At 37.2% G+C, this 26992-nt stretch overlaps 1 protein-coding gene across 2 annotated transcripts in view; it reads left to right on the plus strand.

The window, feature by feature from the left end:
• Positions 1–5431: 5431 nt before the first annotated feature.
• SULF2 (sulfatase 2) overlaps positions 5432–26992 on the plus strand; it is an 89343-nt gene continuing 67782 nt past the window's right edge. The window contains exon 1 of one of the 2 annotated variants that reach the window (XM_030288584.4): positions 5432–5570. The gene's annotated coding sequence lies outside the window, so the exon portion shown is untranslated. The remainder of the gene's footprint in view (positions 5571–26992) is intronic. The other variant, XM_072917063.1, reaches the window with a different exon arrangement.

Below are 26992 nucleotides of genomic sequence, written 5' to 3' on the forward strand. Positions count from 1 at the left end.
ATGTTATAGACTGCTTATATCTGAAATTAAATCTGGTTTAGGTTAAATGTAGAAACCAATACAGCAAGTGATGCTTTTAAAGACACAGAAAATCAGAAAAGTAATTACTGAGCATGAGTGGGTAGCAGAAGGAACTTGAGGACTCTGATCCTTCTGTCAGCACAGCTACTGCCTTTATATGTAACATACCAAAGGAGAAATCTAACTTATGGAAGGCGATAATGAGGCTTTCTTTAACCTGTGTATCATTTCACACCTCAAGAAAGGCAAAGATTTACAGCTACTGTTAAGCATGTTCTTTGTAGCTATCCAAAGAGCTTACTTCCAGCAGCCATCAGTCCAGTACTGTCTCTCTGCAAGTCCTCGCTCACCCAATTCACAGCACTATTCAATCTTTAGGACCCATGACAAAGCCAAACTCTTTAGAGGTCGGATTGTGTGCTTCCCCAGAACTGATTAACTAATCAGCGGTTGCAAAGCCCTTTCAAAAAAGCTACAGATTTTTATTGCTGAACACTTCCCTGTTAGCACTGGAGTTACAATCCATTTCCCTTAATGTGTTCTGAGGAAGGGGATAGGAAACATGAGATTGCAGTAACCAGTTACCACAGTTATCAAAGACCATGCAAAACCTCAGCTGCCAGTTTTGGTAGCTATGTTTACACAGACTAATAGACAACCATCTTACCTGCTGAAGTTCAGACAGCTATTTCCTTAAGTACTTCTAATACCTCTTGTTGCTATTGTTGCTTTTCTGTTTTCCCCCTTCCTCTTACAGATACAGCTGTTTGACAACAGAAGACATGGCCCTGTGGGGTAGGAACTTAACATTTCACTTACCATCTGCTGGCATTTTCAGTGGGTTACTACTGTCCCTCCATGTTTTTGCTTGCTCACTAGTGTCAGCAGCTAAATGACATTTCAGCTGATTTCAGTTCTGCAGCTTCCAAGATGATTTTTTTTTTTTGTTTCGGTAAATACGCTACACTGTCTAAATCTAGGCTAGGTCTTGTCACATTTGAAATAGCACATTCATTTTCATAACAGTTCCTGAGTCATCGCTGGCACATAACCAAAAAAAGCCAAAATAATCCTAGCTTTTGACACTTTATTTAAAGTGGCAACATTCCCACAGATCTGTTTTGTCTTTTTAACAGAGCAACTTCTTTATGACTAAGGCTCCAAGGTACGTTTCTGACTAGTTTCTTCAGTCCCGGGTTGTTTTGGTTTGTTTTTCCACTGGGAACTTAACATACAGAAAAAAAGGAAAAGGTGGACGTGGGTTAAAATTCAAACTTTGTTTTTGCACTCACATCTGAGTTCCCCTTGTATGGTTTTAGCTGGTTCACTTCAGAGAACAGTCTGCTTCAAGATCTGGAACTAAATCCATGCCCCAGGTTTGTATTATTTGGATCTTAGGGTTTGCTTTTACTTTCACACTAGTATTCAATTACTGATCCTATTAATGTAAATTGATATATGTTTATTTGGAAAAGGGAAGTTACCAAGAACAATGAGATTTGTTGGATTGGTTTAAGGTTAATCGATCTTCCAAGACATTAGGAAAAGATTGTAACAGATAGTGTATATCAATATTTTTAACTCGGCTTAAAGTATCACCCTAATAGATCACATTTCGCTCAGCTTTGCATAAAGAAAAGATGGGGAAAGAAAATTACAGCGTAATAATATGCAACATGCACACAACCATAAAACCAAAATTCTTAGGGCAAAACTGTAGTGTGGGAATGGCAAGAGATGATGTTTCCTGAGCTTATTGTGTTAATGAACACCTACTGAACATGGAAAACACACCAAAATAGTTTTTGAATAATTTTCTTGGCAGTACCAGATCCTCATGTCATGGAACTCCCATAACTAGGCACCACAATAATGTTAAATGAAGAAAACCAAGTTTTTCAGGGATACAGTGTTTTTCATAATGAATTCTGTGGAAACTTGTTCATTCTCCATCTTTGGTCTCCTGAGCTATAATTGCTTGCAGTTTTACCCCTGCATGCAATGTTGATACACTGCCTAATCAATGAAAAAAAGGCTTATTCTCTACATGACTTTCACAAAGGATCTTTGATGATTTTAAGATGTTTACTATATTTGACAAAAAACACTGCCTAGGTTCTGAACCTTATTTTACATTCTATAGACTGCCAAATATGTGCTGCTTAGAACGAAACAGGAGAAAATGCTGTTATCCTAGAATAATAGAATGTTTTGTGTTGGAAGGGACTTTACAGATCATTTAGTTCCAACCCCTCTGGCATGGGCAAGGACATCTTCCAGATTGCTTAAAATCCTCATCCGGCCATGCCTTGAACACTTCAGGGATGGGATATCCACAGCTTCTCCGGGTAACCTATGCCAGTGCCTCACCTCCCTCAGAGGGAAGAGTTTCTTCCTAATATGGATCTAACCCTGCCCTCTGTCAGTGGAAAGCAATTACCCCTTGTTCTGTTGCTCCAGCCTCTTGTCCAAAGTCACTCTCCAGCTCTCTTGGAGTCCTTTAAGCAGTGGAAGGGTCACTAAAATCTCCCTGGAGCCTTCCATTCTCCAGGTTGAACACCCCAGTTCTCCCAGTCTGTCCCCAGAGGGGCTTCAGCAGGTCCACACCCTCCCTGTGCTGGGAGCCTCAGAGCTGGATGCAGTACTCCAGTGGAATCCCACAGGAGCAGTGGAGGAGGAGAATCACAGCCCTTGACTTGCTGGTTACTTAGCTTTTGGTGCAGCCCAGCATACAGCTGGCTTTCTGGGCTGCAGCACATATTGCCACATGTTATGATGCACAATGACTGAATGCCTATATTCAAAGACATTATTTACTAGTTAATTTTTTATAGATAAATAAATTCATGGAATACTGTTATTAATAAAGTGTCCTTCTTCAAGTTCAGCTGTCCCAGATCTCACAGATGAAAGAACGATTCACAGGCAAGTTCAGCAAACTGGCCAAGGTCACATTCCAAGGTAGAGGCAAGTAAAAATACAGAAGAAAAATCCTAAATTGATCTTGGCCTATAGACATCCATGACACACATACATGGTGAATGCATGCAGAATTTGTCATATTGCTAATCTCTACAAAAAGTAGTAAAAGGGTAATTAGCAAGCAGAAAGAAAAGGTATTTTAAAAATGCAAGCAACTGCCTTTGCTCCAGTCATTTTGTAAATTAAACCACTTAATAGAAAAATATTATTTTGAGCCTTAAGACATAAGGTTTTATATTTACCAGCATTGTCTATTATAGCAGTGGACTGGGACAGACCTACCTGCCTATGCTTTTAGACTTTGCCAAGATTTCTTGTACAATTGAACAAGTTATTTGTATTTTCACTGTTTCAGAGGTCAGATGTGTGCCTATATGTAGTTTTATTTACAACCATCCTTTGTCTTTCATATATGATGACAGCATGCTCTTCACTTGAGAGAAGAGCAATTTTTCATGCATGTATTTAATACCTAGGTCAATTTGTTTAAGCTGTTAGAAGGAATTTCTGTATATTAATAAAATCAATAACAACTTTCTTGAAGTCGTAAGACAAAACCTTGCATTAATGCTATATATAATATCTCACAGAATTATTATGACCAGTCTTGATTAGAATATATACGGGAATAACTTAGGCTTGAGAACAGCTTTGTAAGATTAATGGAAGATTCACTAGCCAATTTATCATTCTGGTAATTATAACTATATAGAAATTGTTCCTTAAAAAATCTTGTAATGACAAATTGTCCCTTCAGATTTAGAGGCATTACACATGCACATTGAGAACAAAATTTCATCCATTTGGAGTCTCACAAGAAAGATCGCAATCACTTAATTTTGTGTACTTTTTAGAGCTTTTTTGTAATAATAAGATAAAGCTCAGCTATGTTGACCCCCTTTAATGCAAAGACATAACATTTTTAGTGGGCAAGATATAGATCCCATCTTTGAAAATGTCTGTTTGGAGTAACATATTGAACCACTTACAACCCATGTCATAACAGCATTAGTACAAAATACAACTGGTTGGTACCAGAAGTATTTTTTTAGAATAAAAGAGCCTATGATTAATTTAATTGCAAGATTATCTATCTCATTTTGACCCTTTGACATTCAGCCCATCATAAAATCGTCTATACGTCAAATCCTCAAGTCCTGCAAATTGTGTCCAGTCCATACTCCAGTTTTAAACCAATAATTTGACACTGTTCTAGTGCGATATAAGAACCTGACAGTTTCAAAAAATGAAATAAACCAAACAAATTAGAACTTGTGTTCGCCCATTAAAGAAATGCACCTTTCTTCCTTTACACATCATGAATCTCAAGATTATTTTCTTAACTTTAAGCTATTAAAAGTTGAGATGCATTTGCATCTTTTTCTTGACACGAGTTCCTAAAACTATTACTCTAGAACCTGTTGGAATAAAGTTAGTGTCTTAGTCCCCGATTTTCTCTGTAGAATCAACAGGAAATGCAGGCACCTGGTTAAAAAGCATAATCAGAGAGATCTGTAACAAGGAAATTATTAATACAAAAAGAGAAGTAAAACAGGAACTATCGCTCTGCTTTAGTGAAATTTTACACCTGCGCTGTATCTCAGCTACTGTTGCCTGGGGTGGAGACCCAAAATAAAGGACTGTGCAAATAGACTGCCCTCATGTCTGCGGGAAAACCCTCCGACTGGGAACGTGAAAGGCTAAAACTCAAACATGTTAAATAGTGAAAGAGACTTGACTCTTTTGGGAGAGCTTGCTCACAAGAGACGTCTAAGTCTAAACACAGAAAGATTTTAGCCCTGTTTCTCACACTGAAGCAGGATGAGACACATTACTCCGCTCAACATTCCACATGGAGAATTCCTGTTATTAGGTGGGAAGTGCAAAAATTTTATCAGGTCGAGACTTATCGCCTGCGCACCTGAGTAGGATCAGTCCCACATGCAGCTCTTGCTCCCTGGCATCCCCGTTCCTCCTGAGAGACGCTCCTGAGGCGGCTGTCCGGGCGGGCGCCGTGCGCGCTGCGAGGGAGCCGAGCGTCCAGGGAGAAGCGGCGGCGCTGGGACCGGGCGATTCTTGCGGGGGGAAGGAGGCGGAGCTCGGCCCCAGCCCCCGAGATGCACAGGGCGAAGGGCTCCTCGCGGGGGCCGCGGGCTCTCTGCAGGCTTCCCCCTCCTTGGCTGCGCTTGGGCGGGAGCCCCCGGCAAGGGGCTGGGGGAGGCGCCTCGCAACAGATGGTCCAAGCCGGCTCCTGGCGCGGCCCGCATTGGCCAGCGGCGCGGGAAAGGGCGGGCGGGCGGACCGCGGCGGGGGCGCAGCGCCCGCAGCCCAGCGCGCTCGCCTCCCGCCGGGTGCCGAGGCCACCTCCGCTGCGGAGCGCTGGTCGCCTCTCACGGCTCCAGCACCCGCGAGCGTCCGCCCGGCGAGGCTGCGAGTGGTGCCGCATCCCCGCGCAGCCGGCCAGGGCCCCGGCACTGCTCCGGCGGCGGCCGCCAGGCCCGGAGGGCGCGGCTGCCTCCCGCGCTCGGGGCCGGCAGCCGGAGCTGCCGCCGCCTCTGGGCTAACCGGTACGCTGGGGAAGCGGGGAAAGGCTGGGGGGATTCTCCCCGGGGAGGGAGACACAATCCATCCCGGGGGGATTTCTATCACCTGTAGCTGAGGGGAAACTCCCACTCCCCCTTTCCCTTTATTCCAGCTTCATCGATGTAGAGTCACTTACAGTGAGTAATTACCGGGTTTCGGTCCTCGGCGCTCAGTGGGGATCTGGGGACGGACTGTCAGGTGGTGGGGAGCTGAGATGCAGGGGAAGTGACTTGCCCAAGGTCACTCTGTGAGACAGTGGCAAATAATGTCCTGTACTAAAAACTTCTGATTCCTAGCCCTGTGCTGGGCTGTTCAACGCCCCTGCAAGGAAGGGACTAGGCGTAAATCTGGCTGTAGGACTTGCATATATCTGGAAGTGGGGACTCTAATTAGCTACGGTTTTGGTGGTTTTCTTCTTTTTTTTTTTATTAATTGTTGTTGTTGGTTTGTTTTAAAATCATGTATGGCTATTAAAACAGGTGAAACATCTGTGTCATCTCCTTTGTTTTCTCCGACTTTCAGACATGTGAATGGATGCATAAGTGATTATGCTTTTCTGTGACTAATGTTAAATTTAGTAAGAAATAAATGGTAAAAATACTATATTTTTCTGAAAACTCTTACCATGGCAATAAATTGGTTTTTGTTTTTTTCCTATTGATAACGAATGTCTTCTTACACCGTCAGAGAGTTGTTGTGAAAAGCCCTTAAATTGGTTAAGTGGCAGCTGCATTCCAAAATTAATCTGCAGTGCAATAGCTTTTATTCTCAGTGCGTGTAGTGTATAAGGCATGGCAGGCCATGCTTTTAGAACTTATGCACTAGAGTATAATGTGTCTGAGTTCTCCAAAGGATGCAGCTGGAGTGTTTGTTTTTGTGCTAGCTATATATGTAGCAATTCTCTTTCCTTCTCTCTCTCCCCTCTCCAAGCATAACTTCAATGAGTTTGCATGAAGATATTATGTAGCTTATCCCTGCTAATGTTTAGTGTTTCTTTTGAATTTCTCATTATATGAAAGTAAAAGTGATACCTGTGAGCAATTTTTTTTAGATTTAAAGTATTATTAGAGTAGTCAGAATCAATCCTTTTTATATACTTTAACTAATCCTTGCATTTCATAAAATGTTCTACAGCAGTGAAACGGAAAAGTTAAAATGTGCTGTTCAAAAGCTAAACTGTTCTTGCTGACTTCTCAGTTAACCTTAGCTGCTCCTCTTGTTTTTTTGGGGTAGGGAAATGGAACATGAGAGAAGTGAAATGCTCAAAATGTTAGTCTAAGTAGGATAGCTTTATTTTTAATCTCTGTTAGGGAGTTAGGTGAACTCTGTACGCTCTTCAACACAAATCATGGAAATGAAGGCCAGGTTTCTGGTATCAAAGGGTTTCGCTAGTTTGGACATTTTGTCATTTGAATTTGGAGGGTTTGTAGGTGTTTGGTTTAGTCTCATTCAGAAAATAGTGTTAGTCTCAAATTCTTTATTGGATTTTTTTTCCCCCTGGACTTGGATATTTGAAAAAAAAAAAAAGACACTTTTAATTGCACTTGTGTTTTGGCTATATATTATTTGATGGACTTTTTTGGTGCTTTGTATTTGTTTTCTTTTTTTTTTTTTTTTTTCCTTCAATAGATTCCTTGCTAAGAGTCTCATTTAGGATAATTTCTAGCTGAAAGTGTTTGTCCGTACTGCATAAACTCATTAGTTTCCCATTTCAATACCAGCTTCTCCGTCATTTCTTCTAAATGGATAGGAAAATGTCTGTAGTTGTTTTTTACCTAAGTAGCATTTCATGAAACAAAATGTTAATTTGTAATGGATGATGTTTTGCTCTGGCTATGTTTTGTTTTTAAGAAAGTTTATGTATTTCACTACTGTGACTTCCTCTTGAGCATTTCTGTTTTAAGGATCTCGGGTTGGAAGAGTTATGGTTGCTTATCTACAAACAGTAATTCAAACAGTCTTGGTGATATCAAATTTGCAAATATAACTGATTTAAAACAGATATATAAATTATTCAGAGCCTTCTGTGTTGTGAGTGAGAAGGTGATAGAATAAAGCAAATACTTTTGCTGTGTAATAGAAATACATATTTTTGAGATGATAGATTTAATATCTAATCTCAAGAAACTCTACAACTTGGTGCAAATTTATATTTTACCTTCCCTTCAAGACTGTTTTTAGAAATAATTAATTTCAAAGTCAGATATCTCTAACTTACTTGTAGTTACTATATCTACTTACTTATAGATAGCATAAAATGATTAAAATATTTTTTAAATAGTTGTAACTCCTCAGTGAAACACAATATTTTTTCACTTTTTTCCTCTTAACATCCTTCAGCCATATGAAGATGTTGTCTTACTGTGAAATTTAGAATTGAGTGACAGTAAGATCAAGAACGTCTACAAACCCATCAAAGAATCTTGGTTAAAGTTTTCAGTGAGATCATACTTCTGGGTAGAATACTCCATGCCTTTGTCAATTTTCATGAAGAGTAGATAAAACCTGCCTTTTCAGTTGTCTCTTGCAGTATTCTTGACAGAACATGTTCTAATATTTTATCAGAGTGCTGGATCAGTTTCTCAGGCTGGAGTGGACATAATAATGACATATAGGCTTATGTATAAAATGGATGTTCCAGTATGCTCATGTTCTTTAGAATATCTTGGGTTTATTCTAGTACAAACCATGGTTTAATTTGAAACCTGACAAACTTAATGAGTGGGACTTACTTTGTCTTCTTTTGGTTTTTTTTTGTGTGTGGTATTTTTGTTAGTATTTTGTTTTGTTGTTATTTTTGTTTTGTTTGTTTTTTGTTCTTTTTTCTTTGTTTTCCCGTTGCCCCCCACTTCCTATTTATATGAATTTCTTATACACTTGGATTTTTGTTTAACTTTTGGAAATTGTCTGAATTTCTCCATGTAGTTTCTTGCTGGTTAATTGCTTCTCCACTGTCTCCGCCACCTGTCCTCACCCTTCCCTTTAATGGTGTGTGGGAAGAATTTCTGAAATTATAGTACAAGTTCAATAAAGGAGGATTTCAGCTAATTAGCGGCTGACCTCTGTAGGAAGAAAAAGGATGTGTAATATTTCTGAATTCTATAAAAATGTTTTTCTAGTTTCTCTTTGTTATTTTGTATTTCTGTGTGTGTTTTCTGGCATTAGTTCACCTTTTGCAGTAAAATCAGAATAGCAGCTCTAAGTTCACTGAGTTTAAGTGGTTTGTGGAACTGAAATAAAAGTTCTGATGAGTATTCACTAGTACTGATTAGCCACATTTAATTGATTGTTGGGGGAGAGTGTCAAAATAAAGTTAATCTATCAGGCTATTAGTTGTTGCTAGCCTGTATATAGTATTCTGAAATGAAGGTTGCAACTTTGTGGTGATGGATAAGCAACTGTAAATATCAATACATAAGACGTGAATGGTCTTACGTATCAAGATATGACAAATATTAGATGAAATTTCATTGCTTCTGGAAGACTTATTTCATTTAGAAATGGTCAGCACCTTATTTCAAGTTCCTGAAAGGAAAGCAATTGAATTGCCTGTCTTATTTGTAGATTTTAGGCAGCAGTCATTGCGAAACACTGAAATTACTGATCCCTGAGGTAGGAAACCTGTAAAGATTGTAGCTCTACTATGGTCTGACAGTTCTGATAATCTCCAAAATTGAGTCATTGACTATGACTCTCCAATTTAATAGATTATATCGCTTTATATAAGAACTTGTGATTTTGAGTAGTATTTGGGAAAGGAAGATTGTGCATCTAAAAGATGCTGAGTTGTGTTAGTAGCTGCTGTTATTTTCAGTCTGGAGACTGAATAAGAAAAATACCTTATGGGTTTTTGGTATCTGGAAGTCCTGATCAATTGATCTGTTATATAGAGTTTCTTAGCTCTGCTTATAGATTTATTATTTTTCTTCTGGATTCTGTCTTTGTGGTTGAAGTGTTAACAATGTGAAGTTCTTTATGCATCTTTTTTTGCAATTACCTGCATGTTACCCCAGTGGGCAGAAAGAACACAGGTCAAAAAGGACCAGATGTGTTTTATGGTGGGGTTTTGCTCTGTTTTTATAATTTTAATATAAGTATCTCAAACTCATACATTTTACTTCTGTGACTGAAATATGACTGAAATATGCTGTCTGGGAAATTGCAGCTTACTTCTAAGAAAAGTTAAGGTACCAAAATTCTAAGAACAAAATTTTCAATACTTCTCCAACAACAGATACTTGGTAGACGCATGGTAAGAAGACTACTACTTAATTTTTTATTTTCCCGTGTATTACAGTACAGCACCATTTGAAGGACTTCCTAAATAACTGGACTCCTTTATGTCATCCATTCTTTATCAGAGGGAGAAGTAGTCATTGTGGAAGACTTGACTTGTTTAGAGAAAAATTATATGTTTCTGCTCTTGGAAAGCTTTTTTTCATAGATAATTTGTGCAGAGACAAATTACTGTACAAAACGTAACTTAGTTGTGCATATGGAAGTGTGAGACAGTACGTTTGCTGTCAAAGACAACACTGCAGTGTGTCTTCTGCCTTCTAATTCACTGGGTAAATCTTCATCTCTTGTTGGATATCTAGCAGTATCATGATCTGATGGTGTCTGTGGTCCAGTTGTGTCTTCCAACTGTTCCAGATCCTAGAACACTGATGAAAGTGGAGGCATCTGTAAGAGTAGATAAATTAATTCTAAGTAGTACATCTAAATCTCTATCTAATGATCTGTCTTAGTCACCCTTGTTTGATAGTCTAACTGTAAGATCAAAGCAATCATTAAAAATTCTATTAAATTACCTTGCCTGTGATATTTGCATGGGTTATCTTCTTGGTGCTGTCTGCTGGAGAGCAGACTTGCAACCAGCAGACTTTAGATATGGTACAAGATACTGTAGGTTCTGTAGCTGTTCACAGTATGATATTAATGGTGTTAAATTAGTAATATCAGCAATATTAATTGATTTTTTAAATTCAAACTGTGACATTTGTTTGGTAAAATTATCGTTAAACATGTGCAAGCATCCTATGTGCAGTAAAAGATCTTTGGGCCCTGACAAATGGTAAATGAGAAAATTACAGGTTGTGGAAAAAATGTAAGTATTCTTTTGGAAGTTGTTTTATGGCAAGACAAAAATATTTCCCTCTAAGCAAAAGAGGTTTCATTTTCACCTCTGTAAAAAAAGCTGGAGACTGTTCTACTTACTTAATACCTCTGTTGGTGTCTTCCTTTCTTTCAGGCACTGCTGTTGAATAGGGATTTGTCCTGATTTTCTGGAGTGAAGTGCAAGTAGTCCAGCACTTCACTCCAGAAAAGTGGTGTAGTTTCAATTTCCTCCTCTTGTAATCTTCTTGAAAATTTTGAGACTGTCTTTTAGCTTTTAACAGTTTTAGTTCACTTATTAAGTCCTTTTCCATCAGATGGCTAACTGTAATACTAACTTACATGTTTAATTGGTGAAATGCATTAACTATGGCTTTAGGGAAGGCCTTTAGGGAAAGGCTTAATCTAGTTTCAGATAATCCTTGTGATTTTTACTCTTCCTCTCTCTAGTAGAGTAAGGATTTGTAGTTTCACATTGGAGTACTGAAGTCGCTAGCTACAGATCATAAAAGCTTCAACAGTGTGATGCATTTAGAGTAGCTTATTACCTAGTATAATTTATATTTTATAGCTTCTGCACCACTGTTCTAAAGTGTGACTGAGTACTATATTTCAGCCAGTACCATTTATCTCATTAAAGGTGAAGCTGAAGTTACTATACTATCAAACAATAAAACTTAACTGTGAATTCATCCTGCTTTTATCTTGTAATATGGCTGTAGTTTGCAAAGAACCAGACAGCCTTAAATAGTAAGTAGTTTTCAAAATTACAAAAATAACTTTCAGATACCTCAAAAATTTTTTGCCAGTTCTTGTAAGAATGAAGATATTACAACTAAAGCAATTAAAAGAACAGTTATATTAAATTTTAAAAAGATGAAGTATTAACGGAAGTTTTAACTTTTAACTTTCAAAAATATTCTGTGACTACTTTGGTGGATAAAGCTAAGTTAGTCCCTTGCTTTAATTACACGTGTGAAGAAGTTTAATGGGGACTGTGTAGTAAGGAAGGTTTATATCAGAAGTGGGGAAGCTATTAGCACTAAATTTGAGCTCTTGATTTACATGTTAGTGTATGCTAAGCAGCTTCCTCCTTGTCTAATGTGTAGTTAGATGCTATTTTGCATTAATAAATAAACAGCCAGGCAACCTCTTAGAGCAAGACAGTTGGCACTGAGCACCTAACATTCATTGGAAACCACTGTTGCAAAGTGGTTTTGATTTAAAACAAACCTAAACCAAGATCAGATTTTTCCAGTGTGCTGAATATCCTTGTAGACTTGTTTGCATAGCAACATAAATTGAGATATCTCATTGGCACTGGTGTGTAGTACATATGTCACTAATCCTAATGAATGCAGTGTAGTTATGTGGTGTAGTATTCAACAAATTTTTCAGTTGTGCTTTTGAATTAAAAAAAACCCAAATCAAACCTGAAATAAAATTTGAAAGCATCATAGAATAAGGACAACTAAATGCCTTTCAGACCTCTGCTCTGTTCTTAAAAAATCTGCTCTGGATTTATCTCAGTGATTCAGTTAATTTAACTCTTGATTGCAGTCTTAATTTTTATTTTCTGGTGAGAAAAGTCTCACAATTAGCAGATCAGGATTTTAAATCATTGAACTACAACATGCCAATTTTTATACTCTTGATTTCTGCTATTTCCTATCCCTTTCTTGTGCACTGTCAGAATATGAACTGTCTAGTTTTGATTAATTTTGCTCAACACAAACTAAGCTTATTAAGTTTGAGTCAATTAAAATGAAATGTTTGAGTGTATGTCAGAAAATTTTATTTTTCAATCCCATGCTTCACTATTCTGACAAGCTGAAGAAATGTTTCCCGTAGAGGAATCAACCAGAAGAAATGAATCATCATCTGTGGAGAGATGAGGGGGGGGAAAAAAGGCAAAAATAGTGTCCTCTATAAATTAATTTACTTTTGAGTGAATTTCTGCTACCCCTATAAAGTTTATAACCTAGAATAGACCCTGATACTGCAAAGCAGCATTCAAATTGTTTGTTTTATTCACCTTCTGTACTTTGCTGACACAGAAGGGAAGATGGTCAGCTGCAGAAGTAGCTTCCTTCGAACCTTTGATCCCAGATTATGTTCCTTTTTTACAGTAGCCTTAGGAGGAGTGTCCAATTCCTCTTGGTAAATGTGTTTCCAGTGTTGCACTATGTTCTGAAGGAAGTAGTTCAAGTTTACTTTTTCTATTATATTGTCACTAAAGAAAAAAACTGGTACATTTGTTCTGTGTTATCTTTTCTTTGTTAGCATGTATTCTGTAGAAACCACTAACAGAGAAGTTATTATACTTCAAGTGGAAACCTCTGCAGAAGATGTCAGCTATTTTTTGTGGTGGGAACCTTAAATGGAGTTTCAAGGTGAAATTATTTACTGCAGATAGGAACTTCTTGTTTTATTTCTAAAGCAGGATTTAATAATGATATTACAGGAATCCTGTTCATGGTGCGTAAGTTGCAGAAAATGCAAGGCTGAGCTAAAAATCACTTCCAGTGCAATGCAGTTCACTGCAGATTCTTGTGGTCTGTCAGACTTCTACTTGAATACCTTGATTTTTCTTTCCTTTTTCAGAAAAACTTGTGTAACAATTTCGAAGTAGTTAGTCTCTTTAAATGACAGAAAAGATGAGAGAGAGCATGCTGCAGTAGCCACTTTCCTAGCTATGTTAATGTTTACATAGTTGAGGGGCATATTATTATCAGTTTTTACCTTACTAAATAGGCCACGGATGTTGCATATCTGTTTCAAGACCTTATTTTGGGCTCGGGTAATAAGCAATATTATCATGCATGTACTGAAGGTGGTGAAAACATATTTTGAGTACCTCAGTTTGTATCAGCAGACATTGGAAAATAATTTGGCATGTATTTCATTGGTCTACTTAAAAAATGCCTGTTTAAGAATCTCAAAAGCAAAGATAGTATTGGGCCACTGCAGATGAGTAATGCCCTGGCCTAATCCGATATTCTTATTCTCACACCAAGGCAGTTACAGAGACCTGTCAAGCTCAGGTTACAGCTGATAATAGGCACTTTAGCATGTAACAAGAATACAGATGTAAAGAGGTATGATACTGAGAACTCCTCATCACTCAGCAAGTTCTACAGGCTTTACTGGGTTTACAATTGTCACAATTAGTAACCCTTGATGGAATTTCTTTGCCTATAAATTTATGTTTTCACTATATTGAACCTGTATTACTGTTTTAACAATTCTTGACAATTTGTTTGGATTGCACTTTTCACAGCGATTCTTGAAGTGTTCTTCTGGGTGGTAGTTTGGTAGTTTGCAGTTTTGAGCTCTTTGAGTGTGGATCAGTAAGGTGATATGAAGAGAAGGGAACTAACTTGAAGATATGTGTGTAAGTATGACCAGAATAAGATTGTTTTGGAAAAAAAGACAGCTGAAAAAGAGACAAAATTGTTAGAAAAATGGCAGGTTGAAAGATAGCATTTCCAATGCAAGAAAACACTTAATGATTCTATGTGGCTTATTTTTAAAAAAACATCAAGACTTGTTAATTTAAAACTATATTCTAAGTCCCATGTAAACTTTGTATTCAGAAGGAGCAGCATTTAGAATTGCTTATCTGATGACCTCAATGTGTTTGGTATGTTGTGAAGGTTATTGTGTTAAGTTGGAATATGGTAAGGATTTCTTTGACTATTAGTAGGCACTTAATAAACTAATTTCCCAGGAAGCCTTTTATGGGTTAATTTACTACTGTATTGTAAAAAGATGTCTCAGGAGTGTAATAACATGTAGCTGACTATAAATTTTAGATGTTGCTGAGCATTCCACATAATCTGTTGGAGGATGGGGGGAAAACAAATTCCAAACAATGACACTAAAGCATATGGTACGGAAACCATATTGTACTAGGGGATTGTAGCAGTGTGGGGCTTTAGATGGTGGAAGCTGCTACCTATTTCCCAATAAGAATCTCCTGTGGAAAAGCTGTTTGGGTAGGCATTCAGGCAAAGCAGTCAAGTCCACACCACCACACTCAGCACAGCTAGCTCGGCAAAGAGAGGCAGAAAAGGCCTTTTGTACAATAAGTTCCAGTGAAGGTTTATTCCAGCATGCTGAAGGGGAATCAGGCACAAAAGACCTGGCTGTGTGTTGTGCACAAGGTTAAGTAGGGGTCAGTGGCCAATGGTCTGAGGGCACAGGGGCGGCACAAAGGGCAGGGCAAGGGGCATTGCCCTACAGGGAAGATGGGGCCAGCCACCAGGGGTATCACAACCAATGAGGAAACGGGGAAAGGAGAAACCACAAGAATTAGGAACATATGGGGAACGTAAACTGGAGTGGATCACAGTGTTGCAAGGTTCCGTGGGGATGTCTTTTCTTTCAGTCTAGGTAGAGACTCTATGGTATATTCTTCCAGGGCAGGGCCCTGGGGATTTCCCTGCGGGGTTCAAATGATTCCACAGGGGAGTATTTGCTTGGTGGTTCTTCTGATATCTAAATGGCTTTATGTTTTGTGTCATCTGCTCTAGAAACCCTGTGCTGCAGAAGTTGTACGTTCATGTGATTATGAAGCTAGACTGAATAGTACTACGGAATTTGAGATTTGTTAAATGCCTTTTTTTTTTTTTCTTCTGATCTTGATGCAGGTTTTGGTAGGAGAATTCATGAGCCACATTTCTGGAGCTCTGCATGAAGTGAAGAAAAGTATTAGGCTTATAAGTTACTAATGCATGTGCTAGATGTCTCTGAATTCTAGGAGAGCTACACACTTGTAACAAAAATTTTACTGCAGAGAATTAAAAGTCTTGAAGTCCTTGCTTAAATCTATTTATTGTTTTATTCTATCTAATCCTGTTTTAAGGTCTTAAGATCAATCTAATTAAAAAAAATAAATCGACCTCACTGGTTTGAAATACATTATACAGGCTTCTTGATAATTCGTGCAGTCTTTCAAAACCCTCTTCTTTAGTGCAGACCGATGCATATCTGTAGGGTACAAACAGGTTCTAAATGTTTATTTAGTATTACTAATTCTTGCAGCATTTGGGCTATTGGGCTTCTCATGTTAGAGCTCCTGAAGTATGTTGTTCATAAGAGACTGTGTTGAGACAAAATACTTATATATCTTATTTAGGTGCTGATGAAACTCATTAAAACCTGATGTTTTGGCTTTTCCTTAACCCACATGACTTTTTTTTTTAGGCTTGTGTATTGACTACTTTCTTGCCAACCCTATTTTGGAGGAAAAGCTTAGATGTTAAATATTCAGTATTTGTGCATGTATTTGAATACTTAGATTCAGAACCATTTAAGTTGTATGCATGTGTGTGTAGATGCTGTAATTTGATTCATCAAAATAATGTGACATCAGTTAAAAGTGGTATGAATCATGACAGACATGGTGTCCTGGTATCTAAGATACGTCAGCATGCTGATAAGTTACGTGCTTTCCTGCTGTGAGAACTGGTTGCTGTATTTGATTCTTTAGCTGAATACAAACTAAATTAAATCTGCAGTGACCTATATTGTGCTATAGCTAATGACCCAGTTAACCTCTGGTTAATTTTTTGTCTCTTGGTGTCCTGGGAACAGGGACATGTTTATTTCAGTAACCACAAACCTTTAGAAATGTGCCTCTGGCATTTATCATTCCAGAGCTCTGTGTTTTAACAGAAATTAGCTAATGGGCCATGGGGGTCTGCAGAAGTTGTAGAATGCCAATGAGGAGCTTTCTTTCACTTTTCTTCCCCCCTGATTTACATGACTAAGCTTTTAGCTTTTCTTGATTTTGTTTTTGTTTCTTGAGTATTGATCTGTCTCCTGTGGAGGAAACAAACTATTCGCTTAAAGTGCAGGAGGACTTTACTGTTGGCAGCTTCCCAGGAACTCCCCTCTTTTTCATGCTTTAAATTAAGCTAGAACCAGTACAGATGTTAATAGGCAAGTTTGCAACTGATGCAATTCTATTACTCAGTGATGTGTTATGCAAATAAATCTGAATATAACCATAAAATAATAATGAAGATCTCGTCTAAGGGCAGATCTGAGTACCACTTTTCTGATGCAAATGGGATTCTCTGGCACCTGGGTGGGTCTTCCATGAAGTATATGTTGTTTTTAAGGAAGTGATGTTATACAACAATCAGCTAAAAAATGTGGAATGGTTATTCACACTCATTCGTAGTAGCAGTTCATACTGTCTGTGCCACAGATCTGTTAATTAACACATAATCCAAAACAACCTGTGCATTTTCTGGCAATTAGAACATCGAGTTCCTACAGGGTGAGACCTTGAGAAACAGCTGTTCTAGAGCCAATCTTTTCTGTGCTGTCTGTTCCTTGAAGTTTTTACCACAAATTTCTTTTGGAGATAAAATCCTTACTTATTTTTTTGCTTCGCCTGTGGCAGCAACTGGAACAGCTAGAAACGATTTATTGAATGCTCTGCAAAAAGCAGATAGAAGTACTTCTACAGCAATCCTGAGTTCTTTGTTGTCCATGTAGAGAGACGGGTTTGGCAGGGGAATGTGGAATTTTGGGCTGTCACAGGACACTTGTTCAGACACTTGCTTTATTTTGGGACTTTTTATGACATAAGAATCACTTCTTGATGATCATATGTTACAAATATGCTAGAGGGATGGGAGAAATTTCCATTAACAGATTCTTGGGAACTTGCTCTGTTAAGTCAGGTGGCTTAGAGCACCACACCAAATAAGCAGTGTCTTTGCGTGGTGTATGTTCTGCAATTTTGCTCGAGATCATCTACCTGCACCAACCAGGAAGAGCTGGCCTATCCTTTTATCTGTCCTCATTTCCTTGTTACCTGTAAAACACTTTGAACATATTAAAAACATTCCTGAGACAGGACTGTACAAGCGGTGTTGCTTTCTGTGAAACCACTGCCATCCAGATGGGACTTTGCATATATTCTAACTGGTGGTTAAACTGATTTTTTTTCCTCTATTTTAAGAGCATGTATGTAAAAAATCCAGCACTTTGAATCCGACTGTGTACTGCAGCCCTTCTCCTTTTTGTAAAGGTGAAAGAAGAGTGAATCTGTAGAAATAATACTGAAGTTGTGGTTTTTTATGTTGTTCCAATGTGACTTTGTGCCTAAACTTAAATGATGAAAATGTGTCCTGTGTTTTCCTGTGTTTTTTGTTTTGTTTTTTTTTTTTTTCTTTTTCTTATGGTAGCAGAAGACTTAGAATATCAGCCTCTGTCCTGTTTTGGTTTTCTTGAAAATTAAGTTGAAACAAAAAGAATTTTAAGTTGTGAGATATTAAATCCCTCTCTCTTTAGTGACTGGAGCATCTTGAAAATGAGAACTTTTTCTGTCAGTCATCTGAGAGTACAGGAAATTCTATGTATAAAGCTAGTTTAAGTGCTCCACAGCTTAGTTCCTGGTCTTTTCTTTTTATGGGATTATTCTGTCATGGTCTGTTAGTTTTGGTATTGTTAACTGTTTAACAGGATTTCAGACTTGGTGGTGGTCTCTGTGGGTCCTTTCCCTATTTCAACTCCCAAGTATTCCTATGGCTAGAGGAAAAAAACAACTGTGACTGAGAAGATTGGAATTACACACAATGTAATTCCCTTTTTCATCAATTTATAAGGGAATTGCTTCTCTTGGTTAGTGGTTGAAAATAACCAGATTACAAACTTATTAAAGAGTTTGGGAGTATGCTTTTCATATATTTCAAATCTTAAGCTCAGTGATATCTCTTGTGATTAAAAAGAAATCAATGACAGAAGTTATTCCTGTATAGATATATCTGATGTTTCTATTAATTTGTACAAATGTGGGGTTGCTGCTATTAAGCTAAGAAGAACTTTTTCAGATCAAAGGCTGAATATTAACTCCTTCAAGACCAGGTAAGAAAAACATACTGTGTTCTGGTTACTGTCCTCTTGTGGTATGTGTTCAGGTTAAGTTTTGTGAGTAAAAATAATTGTACCCTCTTGTTGATGGGGCAATCTAATGTCATGCATTCATTTATCACAAGTAATTTCTGAGTACCTCACAATGCAATGACCTGTGATTAACTTTATAATGCCAAGGTAGGGAGGCATGAGAATGACAGAAAAAGTAAAATGTTAAAACATTTCTGAAATAGTATTTCAGAAAGAAACTTCAGAAATTCACTGAATATGACTCTCATTGCATTTGCATCTGCAAAAAGGGAAAAGATTTTTTAAAATGTTTTGAATTATCATAGATTTCATATACTACTTGATGAATATCATAATAAATAATGTCTCAGAAATGCTTCTGTTTATAGAAAAGAAATTACCTTCATAATGGTTCTTAATTTCAATTACTTAACTGAACTTGTCAGAGATTCCACTCTTGTTTGATTTCTTTCTTCAGTGCACTTTGACACTTGGCAGCATGGTTAATTGCCACTGCCTACATTGTGGGCACTTAAGCACACTTTAGATACTACTGCTGTTTGTCTCAACAGACTGAAAATACTTTGCATAAATATTCTATAATATAGGAATGGTATGAAGAAGCTCATCTGCTATATTTGTGCTTGAAAATAGTTCTGTTTGAAGTGTAAACATTAATGGAAAAAACAGTGTTATTTTGAGACTAGATTTGTATTTAAAAGACAAATATGTAAAAAAGTGTTGAGTTTTGATCTTTTAAACATGACTGTAAGCTGTCTGTTGATGACATTCATGAATCTAGTTGTTTAGCCTAATGGATACAATTTCAAAAACATTCCTCTCAAAATGTAAATTGCCATACAGCTTTAGGGGTAAGGACTACAGGAAATTAGTGCTGGCTGTTTATGGGTACTGATTCCATTACTATACCCAAGATTTGAATACATATTTAATGTATTGAAATCTATCCTGTTATGGTTTTCTTTTTAAACAATATACATAAAAACTCTGGAACAAAGTACAGAGCTTTTAATTATCTGCCGTTTTTCTCTTTCTCTCCTCTTTGTGCTCCCTAATTGTTGTGAGAAGGACAATTAATCTGCCAAGTAGTTTTCAACACAGAGTGCAGAATTCAAGTAACTTCTGCCAATCCACTTTTCTTCCAGGAAGAATTTAACAAGACTTTGTGATCTCCCCAGGTGCTGCAGATGCTTAAGACTGATGAAAGAAACTTCCCTTATACCACAGTGTTTTCCTAAACCAAATGCAATACTAAAGTCTTTTTGAGAATGTTTATAGAAAGAATAAAGCATTGCTGTATTGAATTTTATTGAATTAGTTTTTGTTGTTTCAGCTCTTGAGTATTTGTAGAATAATTTGGATGTTTTTTTCAGCATCCAGCTATCTTGATGCCTGCAAATGTCACTCTTCTATAACACCCAACTGAGTAAAACTCTGCAGTTGGAAAGTTTTCTGTATGGAAAAATATTCTTGATTTGGAAGATGAGAGGTAGCTCTTTAACCCATGAGTTTAATACCAATTGAATCTATTTATGCCAGGACAAGAATAGACTATGGCATTAATTTGGAGTCAAGTGACTTCAGTACAGTTGCACTGGGATAATTCAATAGGAAGAGAAAAGGTACTTACTCTTGTCTCTTTAGACTATTGCTCTTTGAAGATGTTTTTTTTGCCATTCAGGAAAAGAAGTTGGCAACATTTAAGCAGATCTACTCTATTGTATTTGTTATTCATTGTTAGTTTCACAAGTAAGCTGTTTCCTGTATGTATTTATGGAGGTCTTTTGAAGCTTTGTTCACGTTTTTTAAAACTCAAGACTGATAATGAAAGGAAAGGCAACTTTAAAAAAATTCTGGCTGTGAATCTTGAATCATCTGCTAAGTGTGACTATGCTATGCATCCAGCCACATGGGCTCTGTAGGAGATAGACTGAGAGATCTCTGCTTGTGAATTGTGTGGCCTCTGAAATCTTCTGGGTGGATGGAGGTGCACTGTGCACAGGCACATGGCTTTGCTCTGAGATGCTGTGTATCAGATGCAGCTGGTGAATTTTCTGAACAGCATAGGAAAGGAAAGTCTGATGTACTTTAAAGGTGATGTCTGGGAAGCCTTTGCATTTAGCTGTGTGGTCAGAGTGGGGATGCTTTATAGAACCACAAGTGAATGTATGCCTTTGTGCTTGGCATTGAACTGTGGCTTGTGTAGAGGAGCAAGTAGCTTTGTCAGTCTTTCAGTGCTGCTCTAGCATGGACCCAAAGGATCCATGCATGTGCATGTGTTTCAATGTGATACATGTTACAGAAATTTGGAATTCATTACTTTGAGTATTTTGTGAAGTGTCTTTAAATGCATGCACAAAGCCTATAAACAATTTAGATGCAAATGTTGGTCAATCACTTGCACATTGGACCCTTAACTCTTCCTTCTTTATTCCACATCTTTTTTTCACATTGACTACAAGCAGAACTCAAAGAGGTTTCCAGAATTTTATTAAAATGTGAAATGAGAAACATTTTTAGACTTGTAACATTAGGGAACTTCTCCGGTGCTTACTTCAGATAAGACCTCACCTTGCCTAAGGTATGAGAACATGGATGCAGAGGAAAAAGCTGCATGTTCAGTATAAATGTAAAATGGCTTTAGATGCTGCAGATTATCAATTGCTTTGCATGAATAATTATAGCATCTTGCAAATACGTAGGATTTGGCTGAGACCAAAATTGCAAATCACTTATAATAGCATAGCATTTATATTTAATTTCTAGGAAAATCTTTCCTCAGTCACAAGTGTTGCACTCTAGGGATGAAACTATAAACAATTTATATCATGTAAATCTTGTTGTAATAACAGCTTCTTTGAGCATTAGAATATTTTCGAAACTGTTGTTTTTTATTAAGGAAATGGTTTATAATGATGGTATATAATGACTTTGAAGTGAGTATTGTTGTTTGTTAGATGTTTTATTTTATTATTGTACTATCCATGACAACTTGGAGAATGTTGAGAGAGTGAGAACCAAAACATGTCATTCTAACAATGTAATTTCTGTTTACTGCTATGGCTATGTGTGGAAATAGCTGTTAAAGAATCTTAATACCTGCTTTATCATTACTTGGAAAATAAAATTTAATTTTGCAACATCATTTTGTATGTAACAGGAAAAGAAAGTAAAATGAGTCAAGCAGTCATAAAATTCTACGTAATTGCCTGTGTCTTAATGGCCTTAGGCTTTGAATACAACCACTGGTCTTTGCGCATTGCCTATCACTTTTAGTGCTGGAGTAATGACATTGTATCTCTTTAAGGTTCTTTTCAACACTTTGATGACTCTGCCGGTTAATAATGCATCATTCTCTCTCCGCTAGGTAATTTTAACTGCTGTAATTTATGTCCCTAGACAATTCTTGCACTACAGATGGAATCTATACTACTGTAGCAAGCTAGAAGATCCCACCATCAAGGTCCTTAGCAGATAAACAACATAATTTCAAGTTCATAGATGTCATCTATCACTCCAACATACTAACCATATTTTAAAATGGAAATTTTTAAAGAATGGTGGTGTTGAAATGCCTTCTCTGGGGACTGGACTAGTAGTGCAATTAATTTCAAATAAAATAATGTGTAGCACTTTATTTTAAAGAAATTGGAAACAACAAAAAATTGTAAGGATATCCCATCTGTAATTTGATGATTTTAGGCAGAAAATTAACATTTTTGAGAATTAAATACAATAATCTGAGCTCATACAAAGAAGAATAAATCCTGGTACACTGAAGAATGAAGATTTAATTAGGAGTCTCTTTATACCTCAGGAACAAAGTCTTGCCTGTGTCATGCTGAGAAATACAGTAGTGTGAGTAAAAGGCTCATGGTAATGTTGCTGTATGACAGCTACTTAATTTTTCATAAAATTTATTGTCAATAAGTTTGTGATTTACCTACCTCAGCTAATTTGCTTAATTGGAATAATGCTTGTTTTGTAACATAGTTCACTTATAGTGCTATAAATGAGTAAAAAATTGGGGAAAGGCTCTGTTTTTCATGAGCGAGCAGTTTTAATAATTGATTTGCAAAGTAAAGTAGGCTTCAAATACTGGATGTGTTAGGACAGTAGTTTACTTGTTTTGACAACTAATGGGACAATGTATGTCTGCTGAGCGGAGAGTTAAAACTCCAAAGCAAACATCTCAAATTTTCCTCATCTAAGGGAACCTTGGGAATTTTTGGCTTTTAAAAACTTGCCAATAGTTTCCTCTTCTACTTGCTAAGAATCCAGATTTCTAATTCGTCTTACTCTCTACTCTAAAGTTAAAATACTGAATGTGATTATCTTTGCTGAACAGATGTCAAATTGAATGGCCTCTGTTGATTCAGAGGATCTGAGTAGTGTCAGAGTTCAGTTACTATGCTTTCAGTAAGGCCTCCTGTTGCCAAAATGAGCTTTCTTTTTTCTATTTCCAATTTCTATGCCAGAGTCTGCATCAGCATGCAACTGGACTTAAGAAAAGCATGTATGTATAGCTACTGAAAGAGGAATACGAGTTAAAGGGGGCTCCTTGTTTGCCTATTTTAGACAGGTACCTTTTTGCCTGAGTGAATATTTTTGACCAGTTAGTGTCCTTCTGGATACTGAGAAACGGGTATGCTATGACTCTTGTCTGTTTAGCCATTGAGCAAGGGCTAAAATCTGTCTGTAACCTTAGAGACAGCAAGAGCAAGGCCGGCTTTACCTCTGTGTTCAGTGTAGTAGAAGAGTTTGCTTGTTCTAAGTTTAATGATTCAGCACTATCACTCTGAAATGGCTTTATTATATCCAGGATATATGTGCATTATATCTGCATTCTTTGTGCCAGATTAAAGTCATGCTGTGGATGACACACCTTGCATGTTCCCATTTAACTTACTGGAACATTTGCAGTGGCCTTTGACAAAATATATTATTTTAATCAGCGGCACAGATCCTAGAGAGGTCACTGGCATGTGAGGTGAAATACTACTGCATAGTAGCCAACAGTTACTGCAAATTAAGTGCTGAAGATGCAGGGTGCATAACAAACTTCTGATGAGAGTTGTACTGGCCCATGTAGCTTGGTCTTGAGAATATCTTTCGTCAGGGTATTACACATTTTAATAATGTGATACATAGAAAAAATAAGAACATTAATGAAACATATTGCTTGATAAATTAATTTGATTTCCTCTGGTTCTCATATTCTACACTGAGGTTAGTGGAATTGGGGTGGCATAACTTAGGACAAACAGACCAAGACATGATGTCAAGGGTCAGGAAAAAATAAAGCTGAGAATTTCAGGGAAGAGCAATAGGAACTTGAGCTGTTTTATTTGTAAGTCCACAAATTCTCCCACTTCTAGTTGCTCGTCTCTAACTGGGTTGTACAAGAACCTGACAATTTTAACCATCTCTTATGCTTTTTTTTTCTTTGGGCCTTCTAAAATATGAAGCCAACATTACTGCTGTTCTTACAGAATTGATAATGTATTTATAGCTATTGTTTATTACATAATTTGGTAGATAATGTAGATGAAATTAAGGGTTTATATGCACTCTTTTTTAAGATACAAATGGAGTTATTTAACTTTCTTAAAAATACCATTTTTTTAGTAAGCAGAGAAGAAGCCAACTATCAAAATATGACATTATTCTTGTTGCAGTTCCTAGTGGAGTGCTGAAGTGATGCTTCCTCTGAGAAAAGAGCTTGATAAACAACTGAGAATCTACTTGGGCCAAATCACATTAACTGACACATTAACTGACAGAACATGGCTTTGGATTTTTCTTTTTTGTGGGAATTTGTAGTTTAACATCCTTCTTAATCTTGGTCTCCTCTTTCCTAGCAATGTGTTTTGCAAGGCAAAGGAGTGCTTTGTAGTCTGTGGTCTCCTGAGGTTATCTACTATAATTTTCGTTTATTACATTTTGCTTTCTTTGTTGACTCTTGATTTCATTTTATCATACCTTGGCATGTTGTTTAGTTGCTTTTCCCTGACGTCTGCAGCTCCCCTTCCCTCATCATGTCACTTTTGATTAAGCAACTGCAAAGCCCTTTACCCAGCTTCTAAAGGGTAAAAGTCAAAAATCAATAATGTGCTAGTCCTCCCAAAATGCAGTAGCAGTTAGAGGGAAATGAATGATTAAGCATGATTAATAACAGCGTAATGGACGATGCAAAGTAGGGAAAAGTACTTATTTTAGCCTAAACACAGAGATTTATTGCTAAATACTAAAATAATGGAATAATCAATCTTCCAAGGACTAAAAAAAGGCATCTGCTGCAGCCATATTAAAATGCAGTGAAAAAAAACTTGCGTCTTCATCATTGTCTCTTGTGGCCCAGTTATTCTGAGTATAAAATACATGCTGCATAAAGAAATAGGAATGTAAACTTCATAGTTAAAATTGTTTGTTTCTTGTACAGTTTAAAGTTGTCAAGACTGTTGGCAAAAGAAAAAAATAGCCAGTATTGTTGATTAGTATGAATGTGTGTACAAAGATACAAGTGTTCATGTGGTTTTGTAAGGCGGTCATTACACTTACTAAAGCAGGGGATAAACGAATGTTGCTAAAGGAGTGAAAAGAGAAACATGCCAAGGACATAAAAGCTAGAGCTTTTATGGGATAATACAAAAAATTTAATGATATATGCTCAGCAATGCCTAGTGTTTGGTTATTGACAACAGAGGACTAGTAGAGACAGGACCTGTTTCCTGACCTCACCAAAGATGAAAATATACAGAAATGGAGAGGAGTCAGTATTACATAACTGGAAAAGATTTGTTAGCTGTTTGTAGCCGAGAGTTAAGTTGTCCGTGTCAGAGAAGACAACCTTCCAGGCCAGTCCAACTTCTGCAGGAAGCAGTGCTATGAATTTCAGTTGGAATTCTCTATTTTAAGAGTTCTGAATTTGCGTCCAGGAAAAGAGTAATATCTAAGGTATCGCAAAGCTGTTTCTGCACAGCAAAATATGTCTGCATTTCTAAAGGTGTGTGGGTGGGAGCAAGCTCAAAGAAGCATAGAAATCTTTTCCTGGGGCACATAAAATAGCAGGGAGTCCCAAAGGACTGTGTGTTACGGCACAGAGCAACATCTCCATGGATGTGGGGTACGGCTTCCTCTTTCTGTAATGAAACCTATTTTTGGCAAACCAAAGGCTTGCAGAGGCTCTTCATTCAGTAAGAAAAATAGTGCAGTGGTGAAGTCTTAGGTTTTTTTCTATCTTTGAATAAACTAAAACTTGGTGTTACGAATGATTCAGTCTTCAGCATGGAAAGTCTTGGGTACCTTCAACTATTCTGAGTTCAAGAGCTCATAATTTTCTTAGTTTTCAGTACCAACTTCTTGCATAGTTACATTCTAGATGCCTAAATTCATCCTGTGGCTTTTAATGGGTGTGTCATCACTGTTCTGGGTTTTATTCTCACCATCATGTCTCTTGTGTGCTTCCTCACTTCTTCCCTTCTCAAAGTTAAAAGGATTTTTTTTAAATCTTGTTTTGCCTTACATTTCACATAACCCTTTACCTCTTCAGAAAAAATCCTACACTGATCTATTCTTATCTTGTATTTTCCTTATCCCCTTGGATAAACTTATACATATGCATGTCTTTCCTAGATATATGGAGTCCCCTTATCTTACACAAATCTGTTCGGGTGGATTTCTGCCCTCTTTGTGAAACTTTCATCTAGTGATTCTAATATTTAATTCACTTTCACAGTGAGCTCAGGAAGCTGCAGCCATCTTAGACCTGTAGACTTGCTGATACATCTGATACATTAGACCCCTAGATCCATTGCTCAGTGACATCTCGGCATTCTTGCAGAAACCTCTTTTCATTTATTACACATACTGTTAGTTTGCCATAGGGTCTGGTACTTATCTTTCAATTACATTAAAATCAGCTATTTTAATTTTAACCCTTTTCCCCTGGAAGAGCAGAAACAGTATCCTGAGGTGTTTTCCAATTATTTCAAATAATTAATCCACCCTTTTTTCTTTAAAATTCTTGACTGAACTATGGTGCAAGAAATTAAAAACTTTCTGAAAGAGCAAAAGCACTTTCAAGAAGAGTTTTCTACCAATAAAGAGAAGGAAGATGGCACAAACAGAGGCTGTGATTGATTTAGTTGCCAGTTATGCTGAATAGTAGGGTGGTATTCATGTTCCTGGGCAGTTCATTATGTTTGATATGATCAGTTGGGTTGCATCATTAAACTCCAAGGCCCATTTGAATGGGAACTGCACTGTATTAAATTTTATTACATGCAGTCCATTGTTTCTTGTTGGCTTTCATTCTGGGCCTGCTTCTCTCTTCTCTCCTGGCTTTTATTGCTTTTTGGAGTTATTT

Source organism: Taeniopygia guttata, chromosome 20 (genome assembly GCF_048771995.1).
Source record: "Taeniopygia guttata chromosome 20, bTaeGut7.mat, whole genome shotgun sequence".
Lineage (NCBI taxonomy): Eukaryota > Metazoa > Chordata > Aves > Passeriformes > Estrildidae > Taeniopygia > Taeniopygia guttata.